This window comes from Pongo abelii, chromosome X, assembly GCF_028885655.2.
Source record: "Pongo abelii isolate AG06213 chromosome X, NHGRI_mPonAbe1-v2.0_pri, whole genome shotgun sequence".
Classification (NCBI taxonomy): Eukaryota; Metazoa; Chordata; class Mammalia; order Primates; family Hominidae; genus Pongo; species Pongo abelii.
Genome location: NC_072008.2, coordinates 78,653,935 through 78,665,141, shown reverse-complemented (window position 1 = coordinate 78,665,141; position 11,207 = coordinate 78,653,935). Strand labels below are relative to the sequence as shown.

General features: G+C 41.8%; 1 pseudogene; it reads right to left on the bottom strand.

Moving 5' to 3' along the window:
* Positions 1-8,347: 8,347 nt before the first annotated feature.
* Positions 8,348-9,728, bottom strand: LOC100938737 (selenide, water dikinase 1-like; annotated as a pseudogene).
* Positions 9,729-11,207: the final 1,479 nt, after the last annotated feature.

Genomic DNA, 11,207 nt, shown 5'->3' with positions numbered 1-11,207 from the left:
AACAAGATGGCAGAATAACAGGTATCCCCCCTTATATCCTTCCGCAACAACAGTAATTTGGGAACTGTCCACAAACAAAAGTGCCTTTGTGGAAGCTTTGGGATCCAGGCAGGAAGTTGCAAAATCTTGGTGGAGCACAAGGCCAAGGAGGACCATTGTGAGAAGGCAGGTCTGTGCCCAGGTGGAAGGCTTGCCTACCACAGTCCTGGCTACAGACCTAGAAACATCGTTGCCCCCTGTGGACTCAGCTACAGTCCTGTTTAGTCTTGGTTCTGCCACCCAATCCATATGCCAAGAAACCCAAGAGGAGTCATGCCTACCCCATGTTTTAGGTAATAGGCCTGCTAACCTTGGTCCTGGATACGTACCCTGAAAGGGTCCATGACCTGCCTCCATCCCCTCTCAGATGTGATTGGGCAACAGTTTTTCCAGCACATGAATATGCTGTGATACATGCCCATCCACACCCTCAGAAGCAGGTCTGCTAAACTCAGTCCCACAGAAGATTCTGAAACAGTCCTGTAACTTAGTTCTAGCTCTTTCTAACTGTGGTCTGAGCATATTTCTGCCTTTCCAGGTATCCACCAGTAGACACATCCATTTGTGCTACTGGAGGCAGGTTTGCCAACCTCAGTCTGACTGTGGATCATGAGGCAGCACTGTAACTCAGTTCTACCCCTTCCCAGCCATGGTCCAGGAGTAGTACTTCCCACTCAGGGATTTGTTGGGTAACATGCCCATCCATTTCCTGGGTGGTAGGCCTACTAATTTTGGTCTGACTGCAGATTCTGAAGCAGCCCTGAGACAAAGATCCAGGTTCACTCAGATAAAATTAGGAGTAGTCCTGCCTTCCCATGCAGGAGGATGCATACCTGTTATGCCCCTGGAGTCAGGTTTGCAGACCTCATTCTCAGCTGTGGACCCTGAAGTAGCCCTATGACTTGGTTTCAGCTCCTCTCAGCCATGATATGTGGCCAGTCCTTCCTGCCCAGGGACCTGGCCAGTAAATTGATAAGAGCCCTTCCAATGACTCAGTGGAAACCACACTCATTTATACCACCTGGTAACAAGTCCACTGTCTAAAGACACTGAAGTGGACACTTTAACCATGGCTAGCTCTATTGACCAAGGTCCTGAAGGTAGTTCAGTCCATAGGAGCTCGACAGAATCTACATTAGTCTGAGACTCTGTTAACAGACACACCAACTGCAGACCTGCTGGGCACCCAGCAACAGCCATGTGACCCAGCTCCAAGACTGTTTCACAGCAATCTAGAAGGCAATTCCATAAACTTGGGGATGCAACAGGAAAAGGTCTTTACCTGCCAAAGCCAGTCAGTAAAGACTGGAAGAGATGTTTGTGCATTCAAATGTATAGACATCAATATGAGGCTACATGGATTTAAAAAAAAAATCAGGCACACATGACACCATCACAGGAGACTAATAAAGCTCCAGTAATCAACCCCAAAGAAATGTAGATATATGAAATACCTGGCAAAGAATTCAAAATCGTCATTTCAAGAAGCTCAATGAGATGTAAGATGACAGATAAACAACTTCATGAAACCAGGAAAATAATGCATGAAAAAAGAGAAGTTTAAAAAAGAAATAGAAACCTTAAAAAAGAACTAAAAAGAAGTCCTGAAGCTGAAGAATACAAAGAAAGAAGGAAAAAATTCAATAGAGAGCTTCAACAGAAGACTCAAACAGAATGAAGCTTCAACAGCAGACTCAAGCAGTGAACTCAAAGATGGGTCATTTGAAATAAGCCAGTTAGCCAGGTATGGAGGCTTGTGCCTGTTGTCTCAGCATTTTGAAAGGCTGAGGCAGGTAGATCACCTGAGGTCAGTAGTTCAACAAATTAGTCAGTTAAAGGAACAAAAAGGAAAAAAAGAATAAAAAACAGTGAATGTCCCTATGAGACTTAAGGGACACCATCAAGTGAATAAAAATATGCACTATCAGAATCTAAGAAGGTGGGGGAGGAGGGAGGGAGAGAGAGAAATAGCAAGAAAGCTTATGTAAAGAAAATCTTAGGAAAGATATAAATATCCAGACTCATGAAGCTCAAAGACTTTCAAGCAAAATAAACCCAAAGAAGATTATATATAGACACGTTATAACCAAATTGTCAAAAGTCAAAGACAAAGACAATCTTGAAAGCGGCAAGAAAAAACAGACTAATCTCATGCAAGGGAATCTCCATAAGGTTATCAGTGAATTCTTAGCAGAAAACTTGCAGGCCAAGAGAGTGGAATAATATATTTAAGTCATGAAAAAAAACCTGCCAATCAAGACACTATGACAGGAAAATCTGTCCTTCAGAAATGAAAAGAACAAAGATATTTCTTTTTTTATTATTATTATACTTTAAGTTCTAGGGTACATGTGCACAACATGCAGGTTTGTTACACAGGTATACATGCGCCATGTTAGTTTCCTGCACCCATCAACGTGTCATTTACATTAGGTATTTCTCCTAATGCTAAACCTCCCCCAGCCCCCCACCCACTAACAGGCTCTGGTGTGTGATGGTCCCCACCCTGTGTCCATGTGTTCTCGTTGTTCAACTCCCACCTATGAGTGAGAACATGTGGTCTTTGGTTTTCTGTCATTGTGATAGTTTGCTTAGAATGATGGTTTCCAGCTTCATTCATGTCCCTGCAAAGGACATGAACTCATCCTTTTTATAGCTGCATAGTATTCCATGGTGTATATGTGCCATGTTTTCTTAATCCAGTCTATCATTGTGGACATTTGGGTTGGTTCCAAGTGTTTGCTATTGTGAATAGTGATGCAATAAATATACATGTGCATGTGACCTTATAGTAGCATGATTTATAATTCTTTGGGTATATACCCAGTAATGGGATTGCTGGATCAAATGGTATTTCTAGTTCTAGATCCTTGAGGAATCACCACACTGTCTTCCACAATAGTTGAACTAATTTACACTCCCACCAACAGTGTAAAAGCATTCCTATTTCTCGGCATCCTCTCCAGCATCTGTTGTTTCCTTCCTTTTTAATGATCGCCATTCTAACTGGCGTGAGATGGTATCTTATTGTGGTTTTGATTTGCATTTCTCTGACGACCAGTGATGATGAGCTTTTTTCATGTCTGTTGGCTGCATAAATGTCTTTTTTTGAGAAGTGTCTATTCATATCCTTTGCCTACTTTTTGATGGGGTTGTTTTTTTCTTGTAAATTTGTTTAAGTTCTTTGTAGATTCTGGTTATTTGCCCTTTGTCAGATTGCAAAGATTTTCTCCCATTCTGTAGGTTGTCTGTTCACTCTGATGGTAGTTTCTTTTGCTGTGCAGAAGCTCTTTAGTTAAATTAGATCCCATTTGTCAATTTTGGCTTTTATTGCCTTTGCTTTTGGTGTTTTAGTCATGAAGTCTGCCCATGCTTATGTCCTGAATGGTATTGCCTAGGTTTTCTTCTAGGGTTTTTATGGTTTTAGGTCTAACATTTAAGTCTTTAATCCATCTTGAGTTAATTTTTGCATATCGTGTAAGGAAGGGATCCACTTTGAGCTTTCTACATATGGCTAGCCAGTTTTCCAAGCACCATTTATTAAATAGGGAATCCTTTTCCCATTGCTTGTTTTTGTCAGTTTTGTCAAAGATCAGATGGTTGTAGATGTGTGGTGTTATTTCTGAGGCCTCTGTTCTGTTCCATTGGTCTATATATCTGTTTTGGTACCGTTGCCATGCTGTTTTGGTTACTGTAGCCTTGTAGTATAGTTTGAAGTCAGGTAGCATGATGCCTCCAGCTTTGTTCTTTTGGCTTAAGATTGTCTTGGTAATGTCAGCTCTTTTTTGGTTCCATATGAACTTTAAAGTAGTTTTTTCCAATTCTGTGAAGAAAGTCATTGGTAGCTTGATGGGGATGGCGTTGAATCTATAAATTACCTTGGGCAGTATGGCCATTTTCATGATACTGATTCTTCCTATCCATGAGCACGGAATATTCTTCCATTTGTTTATGTCCTCTTTTATTTCATTGAGCAGTGTTTTATAGTTCTCCTTGAAGAGGTCCTTCACATCCCTTGAAAGTTGGATTCCTAGGTATTTTATTCTCTTTGAAGCAATTGTGAATGGGAGTTCACTCATGATTTGGCTCTCTGTCTGTTAGTAGTGAATTTGGCTCTCTGTTTGTCTATTAATTGTGTATAGGAATGCTTGTGATTTTTGCACATTGATTTTGTATCCTGAGACTCTGCTGAAGTTGCTTATCAGCTTAAGGAGATTTTGGGCTTAGATGATGGGGTTTCCTAAATATAGAATCATGTCATCTGCAAACAGAGACAATTTGACTTCTTCTTTTCCTAATTCAATACCCTTTATTTCTTTCTCTTGCCTGATTGCCCTAGCCAGAACTTTCAACACTACGTTGAATAGGAGTGGTGAGAGAGGGCATCCTGGTCTTCTGCTGGGTTTCAGAGGGAATGCTTCCAGTTTTTGCCCATTCAGTATGGTATTGCCTGTGGGTTTGTCATAAATAGCTCTTATTATTTTGAGATATGTTCCATCAAAACCTAGTTTATTGAGTTTTTAGCATGAAGAGCTGTTGAATTTTGTCAAAGCCCTTATCTGCATTTATTGAGATAAACGTGGATTTTGTCATTGGTTCTGTTTATGTGATGGATTACGTTTATTGATTTGCATATGTTGAACCAGCCTTGCATCCCAGGGATGAAGCCATCTTGATTGTGGAGGATAAGCTTTTTGATGTGCTGCTGGATTTGGTTTGCCAGTATTTTATTGAGGATTTCTGCATTGATGTTCATCATGGATATTGGCCTAAAATTGTCTTTTTTTGTTTTGTCAGTGTCAGGCTTTGCTATTAGGATGATGCTGGCTTCATAAAATGAGTTAGGGAGGATTCCCTCTCTTTCTATTTATCAGAATAGTTTCAGAAGGAATGGTACCAGCTCCTCTTTTTACCTCTGGTAGAATTTGGCTGTGAATCTGTCTGGTCCTGGACTTTTTTTGGTTGGTAGGCTATTAATTATTGCCTCAGTTTTAGAACCTGTTATTTGTTTATTCAGAGATTCAACTTCTTTCTGCTTTAGTCTTGGGAGGTTGCATGTGCCCAGAAATTTATCTGTTTCTTCTAGGTTTTCTAATTTATTTGCATAGAGGTGTTTACAGTATTCTCTGATGGTAGTTTGTATTTCTGTGGGATCAGTGGTGATATCCCCTTTATCATTTCTTATTGTGTCTATTTGATTCTTCTCTTTTGAAGGTTTTTTTTTAAATCTCCTTCAGTTCTGCTCTGTTCTTAGTTATTGATTGCCTTCTGCTAGCTTTTGAATTTGTTTGCTCTTGCTTCTCTAGTTCCTTTCACTGTGATGTTAGGGTTTTGATTTTAGATCTTTCTTGCTTTCTCTTGTGGGCATTTAGTGCTATAAATTTCCATCTACACACTGCTTTAAATGTGTCTCAGAGATTCTGGTATGTTGTGTCTTTGTTCTCATTGGTTTCAAAGAGCATCTTTATTTCTGTCTTCATTTCATTATGTACCTAGTATTCATTCAGGAGCAGGTTGTTCAGTTTCTATGTAGTTGTGTGGTTTTGAGTGAGTTTTTTAATCCTGAGTTCTAATTTGATTGCCCTGTGGTCTGAGATACAGTTTGTGGTGATTTCTGTTCTTTTACATTTGCTGAGGAGTGCTTTACTTCCAATTATGTGGTAAATTTTAGAATAAGTGCAATGTGGTGCTGAGAAGAATGCATATTCTGTTGAGTTTTGGTGGAGAGTTTTGTAGATGTCTATTAGGTCTGCCTGATGCAGAGCTGAGTTCAGGTTTTGGATATCCTTGTTAATCTTCTGTCTCATTGATCTGTCTAATAGTGACAGTGGGGTGTTAAAGTCTCCCATTATTATTGTATGGGAGTCTAAGTCTCTTTGTAGATCTCTAAGGACTTGCTTTATGAATCTGGGTGCTCCTGTATTGGGTGCATATATATTTAGGATAGTTAGCTCTCCGTGTTGACTTGATCCCTTTACCATTATGTAGTGACCTGCTTTGTCTCTTTCCACCTTTGTTGGTTTAATATTCCATTTTTATCAGAGACTAGGATTGCAACCCCTACTTTTTTTTGCTTCCCATTTGCTTGGTAGATCTTCCTCCATCCCTTTATTATGAGCCTATGTGCGTCTCTGCACATGAGATGGGTCTCCTGAATACAGCACACTGATGGGTCTTGACTCTTTATCCAAGTTGTCAGTCTCGTATTTTAATTGGGGCATTTAGCCCATTTACATTTAAGGTTAATATTGTTATGTTTGAATTTGATCCTGTCATTATGATGTTAGCTGGTTATTTTGCCCATTAATTGATGCTGTTTCTTCATAGTATTGATGGTCTTTACAATTTGGCATGTTTTTGCATTGGCTGTTACTGGTTGTTCCTTTCCATGTTTAGTGCTTCCTTCAGGAGCTCTTGTAAGGCACGTCTGGTGGTGACAAAATCTGTCAGCATTTGCTTGTCTGTAAAGGATTTTATTTCTCCTTCTCTTATGAAGGTTAGTGTGGCTTGATATGAAATTCTTGGTTGAAAATTCTTTTCTTTAAGAATGTTGAATATTGGCCCCCACTTTCTTCTGGCTTATAGGGTTTCTGTAGAGAGATCCACTGTTAGTCTGATGGGCTTCATTTTGTGGGTAACTCAACTTTTCTCTCTGGCTTTGCTTAACATTTTTTCCTTCATTTCAACCTTGGTGCATCTGACAATTATGTGTCTTGGAGTTGCTCTTCTCAAGGAGTATCTTTGTGATGTTCTGTGTTTTTCCTGAATTTGAATGTTGGCCTGCCTTGCTATGTTGGGGAAGTTCTTCTGGCTTATAATCCTGAATAGTGTTTTCCAGCTTGGTTCCATTCTCCCGGTGACTTTCAGGTACACCAATCAAACGTATATTTGGTCTTTTCACATAGTCCCATATTTCTTGGAGGCTTTGTCTGTTTCTTTTAACTCTTTTTTCTCTAAACTTGTCTTCTTGCTTTATTTCATTAATTTGATCTTCAGTCACTGCTACCGTTTCTTCTACTTGACTGAATTGGCTATTGAAGCTTGTGCATCCATCACGAAGTTCTCGTGCCATGGTTTTCAGCTCCATCAGGTCATTTAAGGTCTTCTCTACACTCTTTATTCTAGTTAGCCATTTGTCTAACCTTTTTCAAGGTTTTTTGCTTCCTTCCAATGGGCTAGAGCATTCTCCTTTAGGTCAGAAAAGTTTGTTATTACTGACCTTCTGAAGCCTACTTTTGTCACCTCATCAAAGTCATTCTCCATACAGCTTTGTTCCATTGCTGGCAAGGACTTGCAACCCTTTGTAGGAGAAAAGGCACTCTTGTTTTAGAATGTTCAGCTTTTCTGCTCTGGTTTCTCACCATCTTTGTGGTTTTATCTACCTTTGGTCTTTTTTTTTTATGCAAGAGCAATTTAAATAATTAAATATTTATTTGAATAACAAGTTTAAGTTTGAGTGGCAATGTTGGCAATGCAGGTTTTTAACACAGATCACAAAAAGCGTGCACAAAAAAGTACTGGTGCAAAGGACAAAATACTGCTAAGAATTAGGCTAAATAGCTAGTGATTTTAAGAAAACAAAAGGCCTGAAATCACTATACAAAATATAAAATGTATTAAACACTACCATCCACAGAACAGTCTTTATTATTGATTATATTTAAAAATTATTTGCATAATTATATATTGAATTGTAAATGAGTATTATACATGAACCATTTGAAAGGCAATTCCTTGTAGCACTATAGAACATCTAATTACATTGCAAAAAGTATCCTTTTTTGCTATCAATAAAACAGTTAATGGTATTACTGAAAATATCAGGAAGGCTACAAAAAAAGAAATAAGATTTCTTTTTTGGCTTGAAAGTGTTTTCCATGCAGTGAAGCACTTGCTGTGTTGAATTGAATGCACTGCTGGAGAATGTTCTGGGTCCTAGATGCTCTTGAGAGACAAGACTAGGCTTTTCAAATCAAACACTCAAAGGAATCATGCAATCCTCTTATGACTGGGATACCATCATGTGCCACTTACCAATGCTGTCTCTCCAGAAAACCATTCAAGACACTTAATAAAAAAATCAGACTTACATGATAAATATACATAAAATGAAGACACCAACTGCGATTTGACACGACTACTGGCAATGTCTGTGCTATGTGAAAGCACCTTTAAAAAGAGCCTATGCGGCAAGAGATAAGTGTCTAAAGATTAAAAATGAATCAACAGTATTGGATAACAATATAATTCTCAACTCAGAAGCTGCCTTGAGATTAGATGCATCTTCAGTTAATGTAACAGAAAAAAAAGGCAGTGGATTTTATTTTGTTAATTGTATCCACTTACAAACTGACCTAAGGTCACCCCGATGTGTAGACACAATGAGATTTTTGTTGTTTATGGTCTTTCGTTGAAGTGATAAGGGAAATAGATCTATTTAAAAACAAAACCAAACAGCTATTTCTGTCTAGATTAAGAGGTGGCCCCGGGTGTGGGATTCACATTTTGAGTGGCCACTTGTGGTGCAACCTCAATGATTTGGGGTTTGTCTATGATTCTGGCTGTGCAGTTGCCCTTCTCTACAATCCCAATAATCCATGCTTGGTGGCCTTCACTATATTTGGGGGACTTTATCTCTGCACAGAACCGAGCTGCTTGCTGACATGGTAAACAGATCAGAAGGCCACCTGAGGTCTCTGGGCAGGTCCCGTGCATGAGGCTGAACATGTTTCCGCAGGCCTTGCTCACTGCAGCCATCTTGGCCAGCACTGGGAGGTTGTGAATTACAAATGACACCTCGTTCCTCTGTTGCTTGGCCAGATTCTGCACATGGCCCAAAATCCCAAAGCCCGTGATGTCAGTGGCCGTGTGGGCATTGAACGTGTGCATGAGTCCTGCAGCTGTCCTGTTGAGTCTTGCCACGTTCATCATCACCTCCTGGTTGGCCAGCTCTACATCTTCTTGGGTGACCGCTACTTTAATCTTATTCCATTTCTAAGGAATATCCAGCCACTGGTGCACAGCCACTGCCACCTGTGTCCCCAGGGGTTTTGTCAACACCAGCACGTCCCCTGGCACTGCATTGTCTGGCATGATAAATTCATTGGGCTGGCAGACAGTGGTAGCGACTCCTCCCAGGACAATCCAGAGATTTAGTACTGTTTGGCCGACCGTTACAGACATTCCTGCTTCCTCAGCTGCATCTTGAAAACTTTGGATAATCAGAGGCATCACTTTATCCCTTTCCCTGTTGGTCATTTTATTACTGACTCCAAGGAGCATCAGCATATTGTCACATTGTGACCCCATTGCATAGAGGTCACTGAGGACATTGGCACATGCTATCCTGCCCATCATGTAAGGGTTGTCTACGATCGGGTAAATGTAATCTGTGGTTTGAACCAAGGAAAGCCCACTATGCCTCAAAGGAATGACACAAGTATCCATTCCATTGCCAAGCCTTGGCATAACAGCTCCCAGAAACTGCTCATCTTCTTGGAAGTGGTTCTCCTGTAAAGATTCCAGCAATTTTTGCAGGACATCTTGGGGCACTTTGCAACCTGTGCCCTTCAGTTCAGTGAATCTGGTTAGCCAGAAGCTTTTGTCCAATTCGTAACTTTCTGGGTCAAAAGACTCCCGCGTAGACATGGTTCTTGGGTCCCGCTCTCCTCACAGCTCAGCCCCTCCCCTCCCTCCGTGGTTGGCTGGGTTCTTTATGGATCCACTGGCTGGCTTTGTGCCCTCTGCCTCCTCCCAAAAATGGGCCATGGGCCACTCCCACAATGCACCGGGTGCAGCCGGGGTCCCTTAAGCGTCGCCTGAATAAAAATGCTGTGCCTGGCGGCAGTGGTGGCAGGGGCCCGGGCCCGTGCCTGGGTGCCGCAGGGGCTCACCTGGCTTGGCACGGCCCTGTGGGAGCCGGACCACTGCACTCATGCCTGCTGGGCATGGGGCTACCTTTGGCCTTTGATGTTGGTTATCTACAGATGGGGTTTTGGTGTGGATGTCCTTTTTGTTGATGTTGATGCTATTTCTTTCTGTTTGTTAGTTTTCCTTCTAACAGTCAGGTCTCTCAGCTGCAGGTCTGTTGGAGTTTGCTGGAGGTCCATCCAGCCCCTGTTTGCCTGGGTATCACCAGCGGAGGCTGCAGAACAGCAGATATTGCAGAACACCACATATTGCTGCCTGATTTTTCCTCTGGAAGCTTCGTCCCAGAGGGAAGCCACCTATGTGATATGTCTATTGGCCCCTACTGGGAGGTGTCTCCCAGTTAGGCTACATGGCAGTCAGGGACCCACTTTAGGAGGCAGTCTGTCTGTTCTCAGAGCTCAAATGCCATACTGGGAGAACCACTGCTCTCTTCAGTGCTATCAGACAGGGATGTTTAAGTTTGCAGAAGTTGTCTGCTGCCTTTTGTTTAGCTATGCCCTGCCCACAGAGGTGGATTCTATAAAGGCAGTAGGCCTTGCTGAGCTGTGGTGGGCTCCACCCAGTTTGAGCTTCCTGGACACTTTGTTTACCTAGTAAAGCCTCAGCAATGGCAGGTGCCCCTCCCCCAGCAAGCCTGCAGCCTCGCAGGTCAATCTCAAACTGCTGCACTAGCAGTGAGCAAGGCTCTGTGTATGTGGGACTCACCGAGCCAGGCACGGGAGAGAATCTCCTAGACTGCCGGTTGCTAAGACTGTGGGAAAAATGCAGTATTTGGGTGGGAGTGTCCTGTTTTTCCAGGTACAGTCTGTCACGGCTTCCCTTGGCTAGGAAAGGGAAATCCCCTGACCCCTTGCACTTCCCAGGTGAGGTGATGCCCCACCCTGCTTCAGCCCACCCTCCATGGGCTGCACTCACTGTCCAATCAGGCCCAGTGAGATGAACCAGGTACCTCAGTTGGAAATGCAGAAATCACCCATCTTCTGCATCAGTGACACTGGGAGCTACAGACCGGAGCTGTTCCTATTCGGCCATCTTCAGCCATCGGTCAAATTTGTCCTTTTATAAGTATCCCATTCCCACAACAATGAACACACTTCCGTGATAACAGCATTAATCATTTATGAGGTTGGTGTCTCATGACCCAAAAACTACCCATCAGGCCCTCAACCCTTTATTGTAGAGTTTTTATATGTGGTTTAAGTTAGGTTGCTTTCAGCTTAAAATAGACTGTTATAACC